We start from the raw sequence: 22,388 nt of genomic DNA, 5'->3' as shown, positions 1-22,388 counted from the left end.
TAATACAAGTAAAAAGTGGGACTGTCTGACATCTCTGTAGTCACATCACATTTCTGCAGCAAGTGAAAACATGTTGACTGTTTCCTGCAGTTATCCCTGCTTGGTATCACACATAAAGATCCAAAGTTTTGTGCTGGTTTGGTTTGAGAACACCTGATACAAGACTTCCCCAGTGCACCTTCCAACAAATGGGACTAGCAATTCCCACAGGAAAATAAAAGTAAAGGACCAACCTTAGCTAATCCTAATGTATGAATAGCTGCATAAAGCAATTTTAGGTGTTTTTATATTAGTGTGGATCTCAAGTAGCTGCTGCTTATTCAGATCTCAATTCTAGCAGTTTTTAAAAAGTATATTGTTCAGGTAATTGCAGAGGGTCACTTTTTACATTTCATCCCTCAGTGGTTTTTGAGAAGAGACCTATAAACAAAAAACAATTTTATAACAGGTAGCTGCAGTACATGCTTGATAAGCACTTTACAAAAAGATTATTTTCAGTGGAAGCAGCACGTTGAATTTGTTTAGGTAGGCTGGAGATTATTTTTCAGAGATCGTAGCTGTATGGTAATTTCCTTTATTCTTTTACCAGATTCTACATATCATGTCTACTTTGACAGGCAAATTCTCACACGCACAAAACCCTACCTTTTTGGTAAGAATTTCCTCCTCCACTTTTAAATTTCTTTTCAGCACAGTATTCTAGGTTTCCTGTCACTCATTACTGTACTGGTAAAAAGCTGTTACACAGCATTCCAGCAATTCAATTTCAGCAGGAAACAAAGACATTTCTGAATTGTAAATGTACAGTATAATTTGTTCCTGTTGTGTATGTTCATCTGGTTTTGGTAAATTTTCATCAAGAATTACATCATTAATCCTAACCTTGAAAGATTTTTTTTTTTTAATATAATGTTCCAACTATTAAATTTCTTTTTTAACTTGGTTAAAAAGAGCACAGGTTTTGTAAAAAGAAGTTGCTATCTTTTATTGTTAATGAAATAAGATTTTTTCAAACTTGATGATTTGTTTGTTGAAGGCTATAGTAATCTGACATGCCATATGATGCTGCCTGTTCTTTGATTCCAGCAGGTGAAGGAGGCAGCATTTACAGAAGAAGAAAAAGGAAATTCACTAAAGGGAATCAGTAAGTCGAATGAAAAATAGTTACTAATAGTGGAACTAGCTCTCATTATGAGACAGGAAGAGGTAGTATTTGTGGTTTGGCTAGTTCACTACTTTTGATGTTATTTTTCTCCATAAGCTACTGATACAGTTGCTAAAGAAACAGTGAAAGGATCAGAACATACTGTGAGCATAGATGGAGCTTACATTGTGTATATGTTTTTAAGACATTCAATTAGTTTCTTTTTAGCAAGAGTAACATCAGTTTCTCGGAGATTAATGGACATTTGTTACATACTCATTGCGGCACATGGAAGGCTATGGTATGGGCAAACCATGGGTATGGTATGGTATGGTATTTTAGCCTGTTAACAAAACCAAAATATTTTGAGAAGCACACTTTCTGTTCTCTTAGGGAAGTTTCTCATTCTCATAGATAAGGCCACAGTATCTCCAGTTTATTTGTCCCCAATGCTTTTGGTGTTCTGGTGGCTCTGCTAGGCAGACACATGCTACCTGCATGTAAAAACAGCAGTTGAAGTAAGTTATTCATCTTACTCGTAAAGTCCTGAGACTTTACAAATTGACTGTAGTTGAACTTAAGTTCAGCAATTTGATATTGGAAGGTTGTTTATGTTGCAGTTTATCACTGTCTCTCCCAGGCAGCAACTTTTCTTATCAATGTTTCCATTAACATGCAGTGCTCTGCAAAAAAAGAGAAAAAAAAAAAAAAGAGTGTCCTCTATTTTCATACACAAACCCCACCTTCTCCTTAGATTTCCTTCCACAGGAAACACATATGCATATATACACTTATTTGCATATTAAATAGACAAGATAAAATGGTTTCTACCCTACGTAGGTAAGCCAAATATTGAAAACCAGTTGAGAGCAAACACACTCATTCACTGATCTCTCAGGTGTAACAGCTACAACTCACAAGTGTCAAGAGGCAAAGACTGAAACAAACTGGCTTTGTCTTGCACTTCTCAAGCTCACAAATCTAAAGGAGAATCCTGGGAATGCAATATTAAAATTCTAAAAAATCTGACCCTCAGTCTACCTTCCAATGTTACCCTGAGGGGGTAAGAGTGGTTGACAAGCAGTTGTGGCCGGGCCCTGTGGGGCCAGTGTCCCTGTAGGTCCCTGCCAACGGTGCCTGTGCTGGGGTGACTGTGGGGCTGGGGGCAGATGGGGGCCATGGGGCAGATCAGGGGCTTTGGGGGGCAAATGTGTGGGCAGGAAGGAGGGGTGATGCCCCTCCCCCATGGGCAAGTAACTCCCCCCCCGAGGGCTAAATTGCCCCCCAGGGGTAGATATGCCCCCAAAGGGCAAATCTTCTCCCCAGGAGCAATGCCCTGCCCAGGGGCAGATATCCCCCCCAGGGGCAGATAGATACCCCCTCCCCATGTGTAGATCCTCCATACAGGGGCAGATATTCCCCCTCCAGGGGCAGATACCCACCCTGAGCTCTGTGTGGGGCAGCTGAGGGGGGTAAATACCTCCTTCCCAGCCTGGGGGTAGCAAATCCTGCCTGGTGGGCAGGAGCCAGGGGCAGAACCGGGAGCCATGGGGTGAATTGTCACTGCAGGGCTCAGGATCTAAAGAGAGAAATTTACAATAAATGGCGACTGTCAATAAGTCAATTTGTAATAAATATAGAATAATTTTCTAATAGTGTTTAATAATTTACAAATACATTTATAACAGTTTATAAAAATAAGCAATTTCTAACAATATATAACAATTTATAATACACTAGGGGAGGGGCTAGGAGGTGCTAGGACTCCTGGTTCCCCTCTAGTTTTCCTGGAAGAATCCTAGGTTTACTGGTTTATGTGAGATCTTCGGGCAGTAAATGAGTGGGGTGTAGTTCCTCACCTGGGGGTACCAGACACTTCTACAACTATTACAGTAATACCAGCAAATGCTAAATGGTACTTTGTAATCAACTTAGGTGCTGCATTTTTCAGTATACCTGTCCATCCAGACCCTCAGTACCTTTTTGCATTTACTTGAGGAAAAATACAGCGGACATGGGCAAGGCTTCCTCATGGCTTCCCTGGGTCCCCACTACTTTTTCTAGAATTTTAGTTAAAGATTTGCAGGATGTTGTGTTTAAAAAATGGATCCATTTTGATATCATATGCTGATGATTTGTTAATAGCCAGTATCTCTAAGGGATCTTGTATAGCTGAAACCCAGACCTTCGTGTTTGCACCTAACAGAGGTGCCGTTCCTAGATCCTGATCTGGAACTACGTGTAGATGAGTCCTCGTATTATCTGAACAGCAACCAGGCTACAGGTCATTCTGTAACTCCTGTGAATGAAGCGGTGGGGGCTTCACCACTCAGTCTGAAGCTGAGCGCACAGGCAGTAGAATGGATTGCATTAACAAAGACTTGCCAGCCAGCCAAAGAAAAGGCTGTAAATATTTACAGTGATTCTCAGTATGGATTTGGAGCGTGCCATGCCACTGGACAGTTATGGAAGCAGTGTGGGTGTATAACTTTTATTGTGAGTGAAGTACTGAACTGCTAAAAGCCATACAAATGCCAAAGAAACTAGCTATCATTCCTCAGCCAGCCCACACTGGCGAAAGGACAAAAGAAGAAATAGTAAATGGTCTAGCGGATGCTGCAGCTAAAGCCCAGCATGACCGCTGTATAAACCACCAGCTTACAAGCAGTGCAGCAGTCCAACCTGGTGTTGCCTGCTCCTGAAGAGATATATTTGATTGTTCCTGCTGAAGATGCTGACTGTTGGAAAGGGAATGAAGTGACCAAAGAGTCCCAGGGAATATGGAGAGCAGGTATGGAAAGCCTTCCTATTTTACCGAAGCAATACCTGATTCCCACAGCAGAAATGCATCACCATCCAGGGCATTTTGGGACTGCTGCACTAGCCCAGACAGTGCTGAAGAATTGGTTTGCACCAGGAATTTATGCCACAGCCAAATAAATAACTGTGTCTTGCATGCACTACCTTTAGCCTTAATAAATCTTGGCAAACACCTCAACAAACCACAGAACTGTCTTCCTATGAAATACTATTCAGAAGACTGATGCAACTCCCTGGAACTGATGTACCTGCCTGTGTGAGTTTATTAGCAGGAGATAAAAACATAACCTAGTATATTTTACAAGATCATAGATTATTAAAATACAGTTGGGCCCAGGCACAGCTTATACAACCAGTATGTCTAGAACGGGCTTTGCACCCCTTCAATCTAGGGAATTACGTTTGGGTAAAAGTACACGAAAGGATAACTTACCTCCTTGGTGGGAGGGACCGTTTTTGGTATCACTAATGTTTCTCAGCAGTAAAGGTGGAAAGAAAATTGAGTTGGATCCACCACTCTCACCTGAAATCTGCAACTGGTCCTTGTAATTCTATATGATTATTAAATACAGAGCTACAGCATAGCATAGTAAATTATTGCTTCTCAAGTTTTTGGAAGTTCTCTGTCGCAGGAATCCAGTGTTTCATCAGACTAGAACCGCTTGGTTGCTCTTCATTTCTGACCTTTTCTCTGAAGCCTGAAAGCGATGCGTGCTCTGTTAACCTTGAATCTCGTAGCCATTGCTGCTCAGCTGTCTGTTTAGGTATCAGATCTTCTAACAGCCAAACGATGGATATTTTCCTCAGAAAACAGTTTCTCACACAACTTCCAATTTTCTTATTCTTCAGAACTTGCAGATGAAGGGGTTGCTTCGAAGGTCAGCGGTTCTCACAACAGATATACACACTGTTGAGTAGAGAAATGCTGACAATAGGGAAGGCTTTATTCCCCCCTGCCTTTTGCACCGTGTAAAGACAGACTTCCTTTAGTCCTTAGACTTTTGTAGGGCTTCCTTAATGAAGCCTACCAACTGCAGTTTACCACAGAAGGGCCTAAAGTTACAGAAGCTTTGTTGATGTTAAGATTCAGAAGCAGGGTTTTAAGGCAGCTTTTGGGCACATCTTGCATTTTTTAAGGAGTTCAACACATTTGGATTTATGGACACTTGGCTTTAAAGGCAGAAGAGTATAGATGTTGCAACAGAAGAGTCCTAGATTCCTAGATCAGAGAATGTGCAGTACACACAGTGTTTACGTGGGTATGGCTGTATGCTTATATATATATGAATATGTATAGATATACTTAGTGTATGTATATGAATATCAAAGCAATTGGTGATGGGATGGTAGCATTTCCTGTTACACATTTTTGCACTTGTCTAATTTTGTTTCTTATAGCTAAAACAAGATAAAGATCTTCTAACTCAGAAGCATGAAAGGTAAGCATTGGAACTACATAAGTACTAGGAAAAAATTATTGTTGACCCTATAAAAGATTTAGCTTTTTTTTTTTGATAGAGAGCTATAATCACCTGAGCAACTCAAGGAAAGCGCAATTACAGTCTACATTTCGGTGACTGATACATAATTGGCTGCAGCATGTGAGGGAGCACCTCTGATACTAAGTTGTGCACTATGTGTAACGCATACAAGTTATGCAAAATATATAAGGAAAATTGATCTGACTTCCCCACATTCTGTTTAATGGTTTGGTAATTTTGACACAGATTTGGACCCAATTGTTGCTTTTTCATAATGAAAGGGAAAGATTAAAAGTCAGTGATCGGGCCTCTGTAAAACATACATTGTCAAGTGAATTTTTATTACATACACAGTGAAGTGATAGCTTATGTGGCACAGCAGGTCTACAGAAGATCAATATAATCCTTATCAGCTTTTGCATGAAATGATGTAATTTTTCCAGTCCCATTTAATATAAAAATTCTACCTTGAGATACTTAAAAGTGTAAAAATCACCCTTTCTCTCAGATTCTGCCATCAAATACTCAATACTAATTAAATCATCAAATATACATTTCTCAGAAGGAGGCAGCTTCCTTGGTACCTATTCTTTTCCACTCCCCACCCCAAAAAAGGAGAAGGGATGCGCCTTTCATTCTACTGACCATTTACTGAGCTGAGCCCCCCAATGTAGCAATGCCATTTGAAGCCTGGCACTCAATTCAGAGGTTACAAAGCAAGGCCAAGGTGGCCACAAACAGCCCAGTCATTCTTTCCTGACACACAGAAAGGACGAGCACAATGCATTTGCATGCTTGCAGTCCTATGTGTAGTCATACTTGGTTATAATTGGCTGAAAGACAGTAAAAAAATTAAAGAACCTAACAGCTAGAAAAGTCTTCTGCTGAGCCTAGTGAGAGACAGGGACATTGTTTCTCATCACACAGGCACAGGACATGTTGATGGGTAGCAAAAGGATTTTATATGTTCATGGTGTTATGCAGATGTCTTCAGCTATGTCTTGCAAACTACAGATCACAGCTCTAAAAAGTGTGTAGCTACAGAAGGGTTGCTGCTCTTTTTTAATGTTTAGAATCTCAGCAGAAAGGATTCTGCAGTTGTAATTAAAATTATATTACAGAGTTACACATTTATATACTACAGGAGTCCTTCTGGATGTAGTTTTCAATGGTTCCCAACTAGTGAATTGTTTCTAATTCACAAAATTGTTATAATGCTCTTATCATTCAAGCTATCTCATTCCCTCTCATTGCTTCTCTGGATGCATGTTTTAGTAAAGTTATACAAGTCTTCTTTTGTCAGTAATTCGTCATAGGCCTTTATATTTCTGTTCTGCAAGGTATTACTATTCTAAATAGTAACTGTACTTCTAAATGAATAATGTAAAAGTAACATGGAAATTAAACCCTAAATTGGTACATCTGCAACATACAAAAAGATCATACCAAACCTCATTAAAATATAGCATTAATATGTAAGAATAACAAATAATTGTTTGGTTTCTGCAGAAATAATGTTGTTAATTTTTTAAATTTCAGTAGACATGATCTCACTTTTAATTAAAATTTATTTGTATCGTCATGCATTTATACACTATCATCTCATTAAAATGTCAAAATGCTTTATAGTTGTTCATTAGGAATCCAGGAATAAATTCCATTCCATCTCAGTTCTGAGTGACTATGGGTAGTGTAGATCTCAATTTATTCTCTGTAAAATAGAAGAATACTGTTTTTTGAGGCAGCTAAAGGTGAAAGAATTTGGAAATTCAGTCTGTAGCTGTAACCTAACACAAAGGCCACATTTTCATCTTAAAAACTAGAAACAACATTTTCTGTTTGTTTCCTCCCACTTAATACTGCTGAAAATAAGCTATTGCTTCAGTTGCAACCATTGTCAGATTCTTATTGATTTGTTCTGTCAGAAATAACCTGTAAACTCATTTCTGTACTATTGAACCACCAAATATGGGAAACTAACCACCACATTATAAAATAGATTATCTATATTCTGTTCTTGATTATGTGGACAATATGTTTATTTAGGGCAGTGTCACTGTTTAATTAGAATATTTGAAATGTGCTGAACATCTGTAATGCATCAAACTTAACTTCTCCATGGTTTGTATCTAGAAAGTCTCAATAAGTATTCAAAAAGTGAAATGCTTCCCATAAAGTTCAAATATTGATTAATTACCTGTTGAAGGGAATTTGACTCCATTTTACTTCTGGCATACGATATTTGGCACCAGCCAGTGATTTTAAGGGTATCAAACCTCCCTAGAGAAAAGTCATTACATGAGCTATTCCTAAGTATTTCCGTCCAATGCTATTTAGTTCTTAAGCTGCAAGAAGTCACTTTCTCTTCTGGGTTTTAAAGCTTACTCCAGCAGTAAGATCAATATATTAGGCTAGTGTGCTCAAACATACTGTAAAGACCTGAGGCAAGGTCCCTCGGATAATGTTAGTGCCTGAGCTGCAGGAGAAACAGACCACAGCAGGATCAGTTATAAACACTCATTAAAGTTTCATTTTTATTTCAGAAATTCTGATTTAACAAGAATGATACAAACATACAAGAATTTGCTGGGACCATTCCATCCATACAAGTCGCACAGTAGTATATTCTAAAATAGACGTGTAGATACGTTTTCCCAGCATTCCTGCCCCCAAATTTTGGTGCTTTTATCCTGAACTATATACTTCCTTCCTATTATTTATGGGGATAGGCTTAATTACCTCCTAAATAGGAATTCTTCTTCAAGCCTGTTTTCAGACCTCCCCAGACAGACCCAGTAGTTCCCTGGCTTCTGATCCAGACAGGTCTCTGGCAGCGGCAGGAGGACTGGTTGTGGGAGATGCCCATTCTGAGCACAGGCTGGACAACCTTGGCTTTCCATTATCCTTCAGAGAAGGTTAAATGGAATTCCCTCTATCAAGACAAATATTTATATGCGAGCTCTGTAGAGGTCAGGTTGTGGAAATTAATGCACATAGACTTTATAGCTCCAATTAAGTGTGCAACTGGATTCCTTTATCACCATCTGTCCAGCAATATTACGCTTCAGCTCCCCATAGTGGATAATGCAGGAGAGGCCTGGCATTGATTTTTTTCTCGGTGGATTTTAAAAGAAGTTGGTTTTTTTTTCCCCAATGTATGGATGCGCGACATCTTCAGGATTTTTATCACACCTCAGGATATTAAGGATATGAGGATTTAAGTATACTAAAAAAAAAAAAGTCTCATTAAGTGTTTTAGCTTGAGAGATCATTACGCAGCAAAAAAATTATTGCTATTATCAAACAGATGGGCTGGTATGTGTATTCACTTCTCTTGTATACATACAGACTGCTTTCTTTACACAAATTCTCATGCTTTTCTAGGCTGTACATTCACATGTCTTTGACTTTTCAGACGTCCAACTGAACTTCTTTCAGTCACTTGCGTATGACTCAAGGTCAAGTTGCCCAGACTTCTGGTAGTTCTGTACGTTCTGCACAGAGATCTAATTAAAAGGAGGTGCCCAAAACTGAGAACTGTTCTTCACTGAAAGCCTTTTTGAGGTCAGTGGAGTGGAAGAATTATTTTGCTCTTCTTGTGTTTGACAGTCTTTTTCTACATTTCAGTAAAGCCATTGCATTTTTTGCAACACCAAATCACTGTTGACTCATTTTCCATTTGTGAACTGCTATGAACTACGACTTTTTTCTGTAAAGTAACTGCTTAGCCAGTTTGTCTCCAGCTTACATTTTTCCAGTCAATTATTCCCAGCTATCCGTAAGTTTCTTGCCTTATTGGATTACATCCTGTTTACTTCAGGTCTTTGTTCCAACTCGTCATGATTTGTTCAATTCTAATTACATCTTCCAAAATGCTTGCAGCTCTCACCTCAACAGGATATCCTCCACAAATGTGATAAAAATATTCTCTATCCTATTGCATCACAGAAGCAGTTCAGGACTGAGCATGTAAGCATCTGAAGATCTCACTTGCTATAAACTTCTTATTTGGTGGTGAATCACTTGACACCACTTCTGAATGCCATTTACAACCATTTCATGTAAGTTTTGTGTAGCCAATGCTCCTCTATCCTTCTTGTTAGAGTATTAGATGATACATTGTCAGAAGCCTTGCTGAAGTCAAGATTCCATGATCTGTTTTTGAGATGTTACTGTTGATTATTATTAATCTTATCATCCAAGGCCTTACAAATAATTTGCTTATTAATTTGTTCAAGCCCATTGGTTTGCTTTTCCTTGCTTCCCTTTTGAAGAGTCATTAACTTACTTAATGACCACCATCAGCCATATTGTCTCCCAAATTCCTTTCCGAGTAGGTATCTTGCTATTCCAAGTCTCATTATCACCAGTTCCTATGCTTCTGGATGATTTTCTTCAAATTAAAGTACCATGCACTTGATCTTTTTCATTCGTGGGTTGCTAATGGGTCTTTGCTGTGACACTATTCTTTTCCCTTCATTTTTGCCATTATCTAAATATTTTCACTAGCTCTGTACTTTATGTTCCTTTTTTCCTATCTATGCTTCCTGAACAAAGTCTACATTTCTGTAACAATAACCAGTTATGACAATTTATTCATCATTTTGGTTATGAATATAATGACTTTCAGGTCCTCCTTTTTATTACCCATATTCTTAAATAAGCGTGCAGCATCTGAGTACAATGCCAGGGAAACTTTTTTCTTATTTTTCCTCTATTGTAATATTCAGTAAAATTGTTCCCCTCCTCCCCCTTAATTTTTCTTCTTTTGCCACGCTTTTGTGGTTTACCTGAACCCTGTGGTGCGATAAAAATAATCTGAAGGTAATTTAATTTACACCAGCTGCAGACAACTAGGAAAGATACAGAATAGTTAACAACAACAACAAAGTGGGGGACTGGCATAGCATACCACGGGCCAAGTAGTCCTGCTTTTCTTTTCTCTGGGAAATGCTCTCCTTTGTCTGCTTGCCTTGCCAGCTTTGAGACTGGTTTGTTACAGCATTACAATGGAAAAAGACTGTGTACCAAATAAACCATCTCTCTGTCCATTTGCATATTCAGAATTTGCTTTGCTTTTCCTACAGCATACAAATGAGCATTAAGGAGAATCAAACGCTTGGACGAATCAACTTGCAGTAGCTCTGCTCTTACAGTGCATTAAAAAGGTCTCCACAATCAGACTTCTGTAGTTTTGCTGCTGCAAGCAATTGCGCTTTGACCTTTACCCCAAGGTTTGCCAGCAGCGCACCTCTGTAGCGGGCAGCAATGATCGGAGAGGGAAGCCAGAAGCGCTGCAGCCAGCCTCCTGCCATTTTGACACCCATGTCCCTTAGACACAAGCTGTTATCTTGCTGTCGTTGTGAGGAGTGCAGCCTTCCCAGCTCTCGACCCCGGTGATGGGAAAACAACATACAAACAGCGCTTGAGCGGGGAATCTGGCTGTCCCAGGGTGACTGGGCACAGCCCACTGGCTTTCACACAACAAAGTTACTTTATTTAAGGCTGTGGTCTGACATTCCTTAAGGTTTTGCTGATCCACATCTTAAATGGAAAGAACACAGACAAGCTGTATAAATTTTCTGGTTAATTTAAATGTAATTTGTTTCATGTGCAAGAGAAAAAAAAAGAGAAAAGAAACCAACAGGACAACCTTTCATTATTTAAACATATTTTACTTCAGCATAAACAATGCTGGTATTTATTTAAACAAACGCATATATTTACTATTCAAATATTAAAATATTTGTTTAACCATACAAAAACACTTGATAATCAAACAGAATCTACCGCTTAGGGAGACGGGGCTACAAAATTAGAAGGCAAACTTAAAAACTAGTCATTTTTTTAAAGACCACCGCGACCTGTAGGTCACTTCCACTGTTCCTCAGTTGCGGTCAAGAATTTTGACGCGTTCAGGCGTCAGCCCTTCTGCGAGCTGGATCGTTTCCGACGGGCCGAAGACAACGCTCTCCCAAGCGGGCCCTCCAATCGCTGAACCCGAAGACCGACACCCAGCCCCCTTAGGCCGGCAGCGGTCCCGGCGCAGGCGGCCTAGCTGGGGGGCAGCTCGCGCCCGCAGCCGCTCGCACGCCGAGTTCTTCTCGGCCGTCAGATCCGCTCCCCCCTCATCCCAGCGGCGGCCGCCGCCTCGCCCGAGCAGACGGACCGACCGACCGGAGGGGTGGCGGTGGCGGCGAGGAGCGGCCGGTCGCGCCCCCCGCTCCGCGCGGCCGCCCTCGGCTGCCGGCGCTCGCGCCGTGTCAGCAGGGGGAGGGGCGCGGGGCGCGCGCGCGCGCGCCCGCCCGCTCCCGCCCGCTCCGCCATCCACCCGCCGCCGGAATGTGGACGGCGCTGGTCCGGCGCTGAGGCGGCTGCGCGGCCCGCCGAGCCGTGCTGGCCCAGCCTCCCCCTCCCCTGCGCAGAGAGCCGGTGGCGGAGCCAGGCGGAGGACGGGCTGGAGGCGGCGGCAGAGCGGGGAGGAGGGCTCCGCTGCCACCGGTGAGTGGGGGGGGGGACGGGACGGGGACGGGGACGGGGACGCTGCTTCGGGCCTCCTTCGCCGGGGTGAGGGGAGGGGGTGGGGGTCTCGTGGAAGGCGGGAACGCTCCTCTCGCTCCCTCAGGAGAACCGGCGGGGGTTGGGGGGGGGAGAAGGGCGCCGCTCCGCCCCACCCGCCCCGTGTCACGGAGTGACAGTGCCCAGTGACCTGAGGTGGCTTCCTCCTTCGGCGGGCCCTGCCGGCGCGGCCGCCGCCTCCGGGCCGGCTGCACGGCCCCGGGAGCCGCCGGCTGCCTGCCCCGACCCCCCTCACGGCGGTGGAGGAAGGAGGAGGCACGAGGTGCGCGGCCGTTCGGGGGATGGTGCTGCTTCTTCGTGTTTTCTGGCGTTTGTGTGTGTAGGGGGGGAGTTCCCTGTGCGCGGCTGGGCGCTGGGATAGTGCCGCTTGGGAGGACCAGAGCTCGAGGAAAGTGGGTGATTTAAAAAATAAAGTTGTTTTCGTGGTGAGGGAAGGGAGAGGGTTGTGGAAGTGTTCATCTCCCTTCCTCCTCCTTCTTAGGAAAAGTGAAGTCACTTCCTAAGAGCCCAAACTAGCAAACTACTGTCCTAAATCTGTGCCGTCTACGTGGATCAGGTCCATGCACGTTTTGGTTTTTTGTTGGTTTGTTGTTCGCTATCTTCTTTTTTTCCCTTTTTAAATTTTTTTTTTTTCAAGCGTCCTTCCACAGTTAGGCCCTCCCTAAGTGTGATCCGGTACAAAAACCCTCATCTTTAGATAGAGTACTTCAAAACCTGCTGAAACCAGCTGAAGTGGGTATGGCACTCTGAATGAAATGGACTTGGCAACTCTGCTCGTTTGTAAGTTTTTGAAGTGTGGCATGTACTTTGCTCTCTCTGTCACTCTTTCAAAGCTGTGTTATTAAGATTGCTTGGTTTTGATAGTGTTGTAAATAAATCATAACTTACCACATTTCATAGCTGCATGCATGTATGCATCTGTTCTTTTGTGTGAAAGGGAAAAACAAAAATTTAAAGTGTCAACTCTTCTTCAAAACCAGCAACAAATAAGAAATAGCTTGCTTAGGTAAGCATTGCTTTTCTCTTTTGCTGTCAAGCTGTAGTCTCACAACGGTGACTTTTCAAATAAAACTTTGGAGGAGGGCAACTGTCCTTTCTCTCTCCAAGGAGTGATCTTGGTGATGTTACAGGCAACATTTTCTTATGCCTTTAAATTCAGGAAAGCTACCATGGCTTTATTTGACCAGATCTCTGTGACATAGGCCAAAATCCTGAGTGCCTGTCAGACTGACGAATGCTCCAGATCTTATGAAGATCTACTGGGAGCATAAGATTAGTTCTGCAAGATAAGCCTGTGTCTAGGTTTTAAGTAGGACTGTAGCCAGTACTGTTTGTTTATATGGGTTATATTGTAGTAATCATACTAATTAAGACCTTAGTTTGCAGTTTAAATTTGAAGGGACTATAAGCATAGTTATGCACAGTAAGCCCAAATTGACTCCAGTGTTGTAAGAACTGAAGCTAAATTGGAACATTATTGGAAGTACTCTGCAGTGGTTTTTTTAGGATGGTTACAGTGAAATGTACTGCTTGGTTAAAAATAGCATTCAGTCCTTTAAAAAGTGATTCGCAGATTAAGGTTTGGTAATGTTAGTAAGGGGAGTGCAAAAAGGGCATAATGTGGCCTTCTGTGGAAACCAAGTTCCCTGTGTACTCCCTAGCATTTGAAGACAATCCAAGTTGGCGCTGCTCCTTCCCTTGTGTCATCAGTGGGACTTCCACAGCCAGGAAGTGAGTTAAGAGAACTAATCTGGTCAAAAAGTAGTACTTTTATTTCTCTTTTTTCCCCCCCGAGCTACCTTTTGGTTAGAACAACTTCCTGAACCAGCTCACTTGCCTGGTTGTATGGACATTGTCTCAATCCAGGGGAGGAAGAAGTGTGTTGGTAGGGAGGAGGGCATAACTGCAGTCCTGATATGGTCACGTAAGTTGCGATGGGTGATGCACTTACCTGGGTCATGGTTTTCTGGTCAGTAAGTTAATATAAGAAGGCACTACTGCTGAAAGAAGCTACCCTGTGTTTTTGATTGGCTTATGCCACTTGTGGTGAAGGTAGCAAATGACAGTAAGGGTGATAGGAGCTCTTCTTTTTCTATCAGTACTGGCTTACATTGATTATGAAGCTGTGGTGTCATTTGTCTTTTTTATTTACTTTCGGCGATGTTAAAGGGACTAGTGCTTTTTAAGAGCCACCTCTATGTCTCTATTTTTCTTCCATGTGTCCACAGAAGTACCTGTGGTTTTCTTCTACTCTCTCCTTTGCATATGCTTTCTTCTCTCTAAACTTTTTGTTGATTTATTAATTTCAAGGAATAATCTGGGCATTGTTAGATAGGGGCTTTTGCAAATTTATTCAGATCTAACTTAAAAATAATCAGTTGTATATTGTAATTACCTCTGCTATAATTGGAAGGCTATTTCAAACTTGACTGACCTTAGTAATTACACACCTTCTGATTTCCAGTCTAGGTTAATTTCTTTTTGGATTATACCCATTTTATGTACCCAATGGACTGATATGTCATATTGGCACTTTTGATCTTGGTATCAAAAGCAGCAGCACTCTTAAACAAATGGATGCAAAAATGTGTCGAAGTGCAACACTGAACGTTTCTTTTGTCTTTTGACCACTAGCTATACTAATCTTTCCTGTAATAGCTCTCAGTTTCTCCCCATGATTTTTAATTTTGACCTTCTACGTGAAAATTAAAATGCACATTTCAAGTATTAGCACTGAGCTTCATAGAGGTGTCGTTTTAATGGAGATTAAGATGTTTTCAAGTATATTTTCATAAGAGGTGTTTTTTGAAATTCATACCTTTGGCAGTTTGTTCCACCCTCGATCTTACTCTGTTATACTGGTACAGCTGTTAGAGGAGTCATTATTGTAACTCAGATTGCTGAAGGGATTCTTTCTTCCTTGACAGAGTCCTGGTTCATAAGCAAAGCCTGACATATTTGAAAAGAGTTTGACATTCATTTATTTCACCTTTTTCTGTATTTTTAATTTAAAAAAGAAACAAAACCAATGTGTAGATTATTAGAAAATACCGCTGTGGCTTTTAAGGTGTTTACTTAATTTAGATATCAGAAATATTCCAAGAGGGGACTTTGTGAAGCTGAGAGAAAAAGTGGTTAGTTGGTTGGGTGTGACTGTTTGTAAACAGTACATAAATAAGTAAATTGGTTTCCAAAACCTGCTTAGTTAAATAGATTACTCTGAAAGATGAGTAAGGCCCTTGTGGAAAACCTTTACTATATTGTTTCTTTGGTGGAACGTTTCTTATTCTTTGGAAAGAATAACAGGGACAAAGGTCTTTCTAATGCTTTTAAGTGGACGGAGGAAAAATTAGGTTTTGCCACAAAGTGAGATGGGTCACAGCCCTCTGCTTTCCTCTCTTGTCATCCCTGAAACACGAATGAGGATATTAAAGAAGGTATGGCTTTTTTTAGATCAAGTAAGCTTAAAAGTGTGAAATTGTGCTGAGACTGAAGACTTATGTTCCCTAGTTATGGGGAAAGCACAGTGGTACAAAGGGAAGAAGTTCTAAGGGCAAGTAGGTAAGAGATGTTTACATTTTTATGTACCACATTGGGTGCATGCTTACTATAGGTACAGGACAACTGAAATTTTTTAATATATGATTAGAAGTAATGATGCAAAAATAGCTGAATGAAAGTTTATGAACTAGAATCATAGGCAGATGAAATAATAAATTAATGAAATAGAATCATTTAGGTTGGAGGGGGCTTCTGGAGGTCATCTAATCCAGCTCCCTGCTTAAATTAAACCAAGAGCAATTTAGATAAGGTTGTTCCAGCCCTTAACACCTTTCTGGGTAACCTATTTCCATGTTTGACTACCCTCATAGTGATTTCCACGCCCCCATCCTCCTTTAAGCTAATTGGAATTTACTTTCAAGCTTAAGTCTGTTGCCTCTTGTCCTGTCACTGTGCACTACCCAGAAGAATCCAATTCTGTCTTTTTGGCACCGTTCCATTAGATAGTTGACAGCAATAAGGATTCCTCTGAGCTTTTTCTTTTCAAGGCTGAGCAACCCAGCTCCCTTAACACCTCATTGTTCCTCATATGCTCCTGCCATCTGGCCAGCTTGGTAGCCTCCACTGGACTTGCTCCAGTGTGTCAATGTCTGGCCGGTACTGGGGAGCCCAAAACTGGACCCAGTACTCCAAAGGCAGTCTCACAGGTGCTGAATAGAGGGGATGGAACCCTTCTCTGGACCTGCTGGCTAGACTTCTGCTAATACAGCCCAGGGTGTGCTTGGCCTTCTTTGCTGTGACGGTACACTGCCGACTCATCTTCAACTTTTTGCCTGCTGGGATCTTCAGGTACTTTTCTGCAAAAGTCGCTTTGTATCTGGTTAGTGTCCAACCTGTCTTGTCACATGGGGTTATTTTATCACGGATACAGGACTTGGCACTTGCCTTTGTTGAACTTCACGAGGTCTTGCCAGTGCATTTCTCCAGCCTGTCCAGGTCCCTCTGAGTAGGAATCCTGCCCTCCAGAGCATTGACCACATTGCCCAATTTGGTGTCATTGGCAAACTTGCTGAGGGTGCACTCAGTCCCATCTTGCAGGTTATTGATAAAGACATCAGATGGTGCTGGTTTCAGTGGTAATCCCTGAGGGATGCAACTGTAACCACTTGTTATTGGACTTGGTACTGCTGATTGCTGTTCTTTCAGCCCAGCAGTCCAGTGAATTTCCCAAACACCTCATTGCTTGCTTACCCAGTGCCTGTCTCACCAGTTTGGCTGTAAGGATGCTGTGGGAGACTGTTGTTAATGGCCACCTGTATTCAATGCTCTTCCATCATCTGCTAAGCCGGTTGTTTCCTTGCTGTAAGCTATTGTGTTTATCAGGCATCACTTGCCCCTGGTAAATCTATGCCAGCTATTCCTGATCACCTTCTTGTCCGTCTTGGGCATAGGAATAGCTTCCAGGAGGATTTGCTCCATCATCCTGTCATGGACTTAGGTTAGGCTGGCTGATTCGTAGTTACCTGGATCCTCCTTCTTGCTATTCTTGAATTTGGGTGTGATGTTTGCCTTTTTTCCAGTCATGAGGAACCTCCCCCAATCTCATGGCCTTTCAAAAAGTGGTATGGAGTTTGGTATCTCGGTGACATTGGCCAGCTCTCTCAGGACTCTTGGATGTATCGTGTCTGGTCCCACGGACTTGTGTGTTTCCAATTTCCTGAAGTGCTTCCAAACTCCATCTTCCTCTTTTGGAGGTAATTCCTTACTCCAGCAGACTCTGCTACCAGGCTCAGGGGTCTGGGGTGCTTGAGGGCAGACCTTACCAGTGAAGACTGGGGCAAAAGAAGTATTGAGTATGTCAGCCTTTTCCATGTACTTTGTTACCAGGTCCCCTGTCCCACGGAGCAGAGAGCACTTCTTCCTTAGCCTTCCTTTTGCTCCTGATACAGAAGTTCATCCTTGTTGCCCTTCATCCCTTGTCAGTTTTAACTCCGGCTGGATGTTGATTTTTCCTAATGCCATCCTTGCATGCACAGGCTGCGTCTCTGCATTCCTCTTGGGTAGCCTCTCTCTGCATCTGCCTTCTGTGTGCTTCTGAAGCAGAGATCAAAACTGTTTCATTTTACCCTTTTGTATCTAGAAATGTGTAAAACTTTCAAAAGAAATTTTTTGAAGTCTTGGTTAATAAATGATTCTAACCTCAGCATGAAATGTTTGAATGAAAGATGTCAGTTCCTCCTAAGCAAGCGGTAAGGATTATCAGGCTCTTGTGATAAGGGAGTAAGTCCTGCCTGAAATGTAGAGTGCAACTTGTACTGTGGTGCCAAGGAGAAAATAATGAGAAAAATGAACCACACCTCTTCCCCCCCGCAACTAAAATAATTAACTCCAAGTAGAAATTTACAGCTTCAGTGTATGCCCTTCCCTTTTTTGTGCATTGTAGATGAAAAGGAGATGTTGGTATTTAGCAGCAAGATGGTTGGATAAATATTTAACTTAATGCAGTCTGTACGTAAGTGCTTTCAATTGGAATTAATTTTATGTTTTTCTGTTGATGCATAAATCCATTTTAGAAGTCATTGGAATAAACCAAAATTTTGGAAATGAAACCATTTTCAATGAGTAGTGGGGGTTTGTGGTGGGTTGACCCTAGCTGGACGCCAGGTGCCCACCAAAGCCGCTCTATCACTCCCCTCCTCAGCTGGACAGGGGAGAGAAAATATAAGGAAAGGCTCGTGGGTTGAGATAAGGACAGGGAGAGATCGTTCACCAATTACTGTCACAGGCAAACCAGACTTGACTTGGGGAAAATTAGTTTAATTTATTACCAGTCAAATCGGAGTAGGATAATGAGAAATAACACCAAATCTTAAAACACGTTCCCCCCACCCCTCCCTCCTTCCTGGGCACAGCTCCACTCCTGATTTCTCTACCTCCTCCCCGCCAACAGCACAGGGGGACAGGGGTTGGGGTCAGTTAATCACATGTTGTCTCTGCTGCTCCTTCCTCCTCAACAGGAGGACTCCTCACTCATCCCCTGCTCCAGAGTGGGGTCCCTCCCATGGCAGACAGTCCTCCACGACCTTCTCCAAGATGAGTCCAACATGAGTCCATTGCCTGCAGCTTCTTGACTGGTACAAGTGTTGTGATTTGTACTGATGTACTTTTATTGACTTAGCAGTACCAAGATAAAGCCTTGGTTATAGGCTCAGGTATGTCAGTTACTGGTCTAACTTTTCTGTCTGAATAGGTCTTTAGTATCTGTTTGGACTAGAAATTTTTAGCGGGGTTGGGAGTTCTGAGTTGATTTCTAATATAGTAGAAAGGTATTTGAGTGGAGTTACATTTCTATGCAAAACAGTGCTCGGTAACTACAGTAGTTAATGGTAAAATTGCAGTCTGCGCATTTGCCTTTCAAATGTGATCTTTCATTTTACAGCAGGCTACTGGCACACTCTTAAATAGTGAAGCTCATTACTAATGATGGTGGACAACTCCCTGGCTTAATTGCTCAAATTCTTAGTATCTCCCATATGATTTCTAAATAGGAAAGAAAAGGTCAAAGGGCAGAAAAAAGTGAAAGGTATTTTTAATAACCAGTAAATTGTCAGAACAGGATTTCAGTCAGTGACTGAATCTAAGAGTGGATCTTGAAGGCCATTTGCTATGTGGCTGAGTATAATTTCCATGTTACTCTTGAGCTTAGAAGGGAAGTAACTTGCTTGATGTTATATAGTGAGTCAGTGACACAGTGAGGAATGAAATGGACGTGAATGTAATTGACAACAAAGTCCTTTCTCAGTACTTCCTATGAAACTCATGTAGTAGTAATCCTTTTAATGTAAGGGATCAGTTTTGAGTAACTTACCATTCATGACCGATCCCTGGTCTTTTCTTGCAGGCAAATACAGTTGTCAGAATGTCTCTTACATTATATATATATATATTTATTCTTTCCTCACCATAACTTCTATATGGCAAGTTTGTATTGCAGGATGTGACGATATAAGTTTTCAGAGGACAGTTACTTAGTGGTTATGGAACAATCTTGAAGATGCACTTCTTTTCAGTGATAAGTGATTCGTAAAGCTCTGTACTTTCAGGGTGCTGAGCTAATCTAAGTAGCTGTACTTTCAGTTGAAGTATAGTTGACCTTTCTGATTAGATCATGTCTGTTGTATGTACCTTAAGACACACAATGAGATTTTTTTTGGGTAGGAAACATATTGGAGATGCTGATCTGTTGCAGCTGTCCATGCATTTGATAGGCTAACCTTATTTTTTCCTATTGGAAAGAAAAAGAGTGAGAGTTAAGGCTTTGTCCAAGAATCTTATCCTAAGGATTGACTTTTAGTGTCAACTGATTGTTCAGTTAATTTTGATAATCTCTACTACTATTTAGGGAAATAGATCCTTTTATTGTAAGTTGGTTTCTCTCTTAACTAGAAATGCGTCTCCCCCCACCCCCCGCAATGTTTTATTTAAAAAGTAGTTACATTGAAATATGCTGGTTTTCTATTCAGTATGATTACTCATGTAGTGTTATGGCCTTACAGTGGTATAACAGTGGCATGTCTCCAGGTATTTTTGAATGTTTTGATTATAAATTCTATAGCAATGTGCACTTTATGAAACTTTTCCAGTGGAAAACAGTTCAAAGTAATCCAATTTAGATATAGTGACTTGGTTACTGCACTTTGCAGAGAACTAGAGTCTTGTTATCTACTATTTCAGCATAGTAAGTAATAGATGGTTCTAATTTGTGCTTTTGTTGTGTATGCAGACTATTACTGTGTTTTTTCTGAAATTAGGCAAAGTGATTTTGCTGCAGTCCACTGATTAGTTCCAATACACATATTTGTGTATTGTGTACACCTATTGCATACACATATTTGTATTTATAGCAAGTATGTTACAATAAAAAAAAGTATGTTACTTTTTTCTCTTTGTTGTCTAACTCTTTATTCCCCTCCCAGAATTTTAACTTAGGATGAAGGCTCTGCTATGTCTTTTCAGTTCTCAGGCCTTTGCAGGCAAATCAGTGTGAAAATAAAATGCAAATAATCTTAATCTAATGCATTGTCTTTGTGTGTGTGTATTTAGATACAAAATACAAGATCCAGAATTTTCATTTGGAAGTAGGTGGAGAAATTCAGTAACTGTCTAAACTTTTAAAATAAGCTTGCAAAAATAGTTTGGAGGTTTTTTTTCTTTGTATTTAAATAAGGTACTGGTGTATTTCCCCTTATTAAGAGTTTGAATGCTGTAAACTCATACTTTTTTCACAGGAGCCTGATTTTTTTTTTTTTTTTTTTTTTTCCCCAGATGTTACTGAGAAACACATACTAGATTGTATGATTTAGACTGAGCCATCTGAAATGCATATGGGAGAAAAAGGATTTTTTTTTTTTTCAATTCTGTGAATCCTTTGTTTTATTTTGTTCCACTGATGTATACTTTCATTATTTTCTGTTATTTTGAAAAGAACTCTTACAAGTAACTTCTTGGTGGCAGTGCTGCATAAGCAATAGCTGTCCCCAGTCCTAGCTGCTTGTTTTTGTCTGTGTTCTATGCATTTATTGTGCTAACATAGGTGCTTATGTAGTCAAGTGTTGAACTGGCTGAAGAAATGCTCTAATCCTCCTTTGTTTCTCTGGGGTTAGTTGTCAGTCGCTTAAGCTGTCCAGTCTCTTTCAGTGTGTGACTGCCTGGATGCTTGTACAATCTTAGCAGAGAAGGTGGGAAGAATTGCAACTTTTTTAGGCAGCTCTTCACCTCCTGCATCTTGAAAGTATTACTGAAATATCTGTGGCTTGTAAGTATCAATATTTTCAGCTTCGATTTAAGTGTTTGTGAGCATTGGAGTGCTAAACAGCAATGGAGTTGAAAAAGAACTTTTTGTGTGTGCCAGCAGTTGGTCTGGGAGTAAAACTTGAATTGGAACTCAGATCAGGTGGTGCAGCGAAGACTAGCCCTTGGAGATATTAGTCCTTACAGTTTATGTAGAAAGAGTTTGTGTTTGCTCATAGATGTACACTTCTATCATAAAAAGGTATTTTTATTCCTATTATACTTGACCCTAGCTGTTAATAGTTAATGATGATAATATAAACTTCCAAGAATTTGGGAACTGCTAGCTAGACTTCTTGGAGAAACTGTTCAATGATTTCGAGGAAACAAGTAAGGAATGAAAATGACTAAGGGCACTGTAGAAAGGTCTTTAACTGATTTTTACATTGTTCTGAATGTTAATTGTTATTGTTTATTGCATTAGGGATGTATAAAAACTGAGGGAGGAGGGGAAAGAGTTGATTAAAATGTCCAAGAAAATACTTTGTCAAGCCCCAGAAGTGTAACGAAGTTGGAAGTTCCTGATAGTTGTTGTGAGTGCTAATTTGCCTTTGACCCTTATAGCTTCCCTTTTCTGATTCTTCTTTTCTTTCATCATTTTGAGACATCAGAAAGTGAGACTGACTATAAAAGTGTCAGACTGAAGTGTAGTTTAGTATCTAGCTTTTGCTGGTAGCCAGAGAAATCAAAGGGTATAACACGACAAATACAAGAGATCCTTGTTCCAGCAGACCCTCCCAGTTTCCCTCCCTGGCCTCTGTGATTCTCCTTTTTGTTCTTTCTGGTTGTAAGTGAACTCCTGGGATCTTACTGTGGAGTATGGAAAGAGTAGTTGCATTATTCTGTACATTTCCCACAAAATTCATGTGAGGTGCCATAATAAGATTACATTCTTGCACTGTGTAGGTATGCAGTTAGTATCTGTTTTGCTTGGGCTTCTGAACAGCTGACTCTTGATTTTGCACGGCTGGGGCTTGGGTGCTTTGTTGGGCTTGTTGAAGACTCAGCTTTGA

General features: G+C 41.0%; 1 protein-coding gene across 8 annotated transcripts in view; it reads left to right on the top strand.

Moving 5' to 3' along the window:
• The first annotated feature begins 11,479 nt into the window (after positions 1–11,479).
• RABGAP1L (RAB GTPase activating protein 1 like) overlaps positions 11,480–22,388 on the top strand; it is a 265,221-nt gene continuing 254,312 nt past the window's right edge. For 2 of the 8 annotated variants that reach the window (XR_005933627.1, XM_041127541.1), the window contains exons 1-2: positions 11,480–11,946; positions 12,506–12,580. The gene's annotated coding sequence lies outside the window, so the exon portion shown is untranslated. Of the gene's footprint in view, positions 11,947–12,505; positions 12,581–12,661; positions 12,805–21,321; positions 21,341–22,388 lie in introns of those variants that run through there. The other 6 variants (XM_030034310.2, XM_030034313.2, XM_030034309.2 and 3 more) reach the window with 6 other exon arrangements.

This window comes from Aquila chrysaetos, chromosome 12 (assembly GCF_900496995.4).
Source record: "Aquila chrysaetos chrysaetos chromosome 12, bAquChr1.4, whole genome shotgun sequence".
Classification (NCBI taxonomy): Eukaryota; Metazoa; Chordata; class Aves; order Accipitriformes; family Accipitridae; genus Aquila; species Aquila chrysaetos.
The sequence above is the reverse complement of the archived record's forward strand: the minus strand, read 5'-3'. Positions and strand labels throughout refer to the sequence as shown.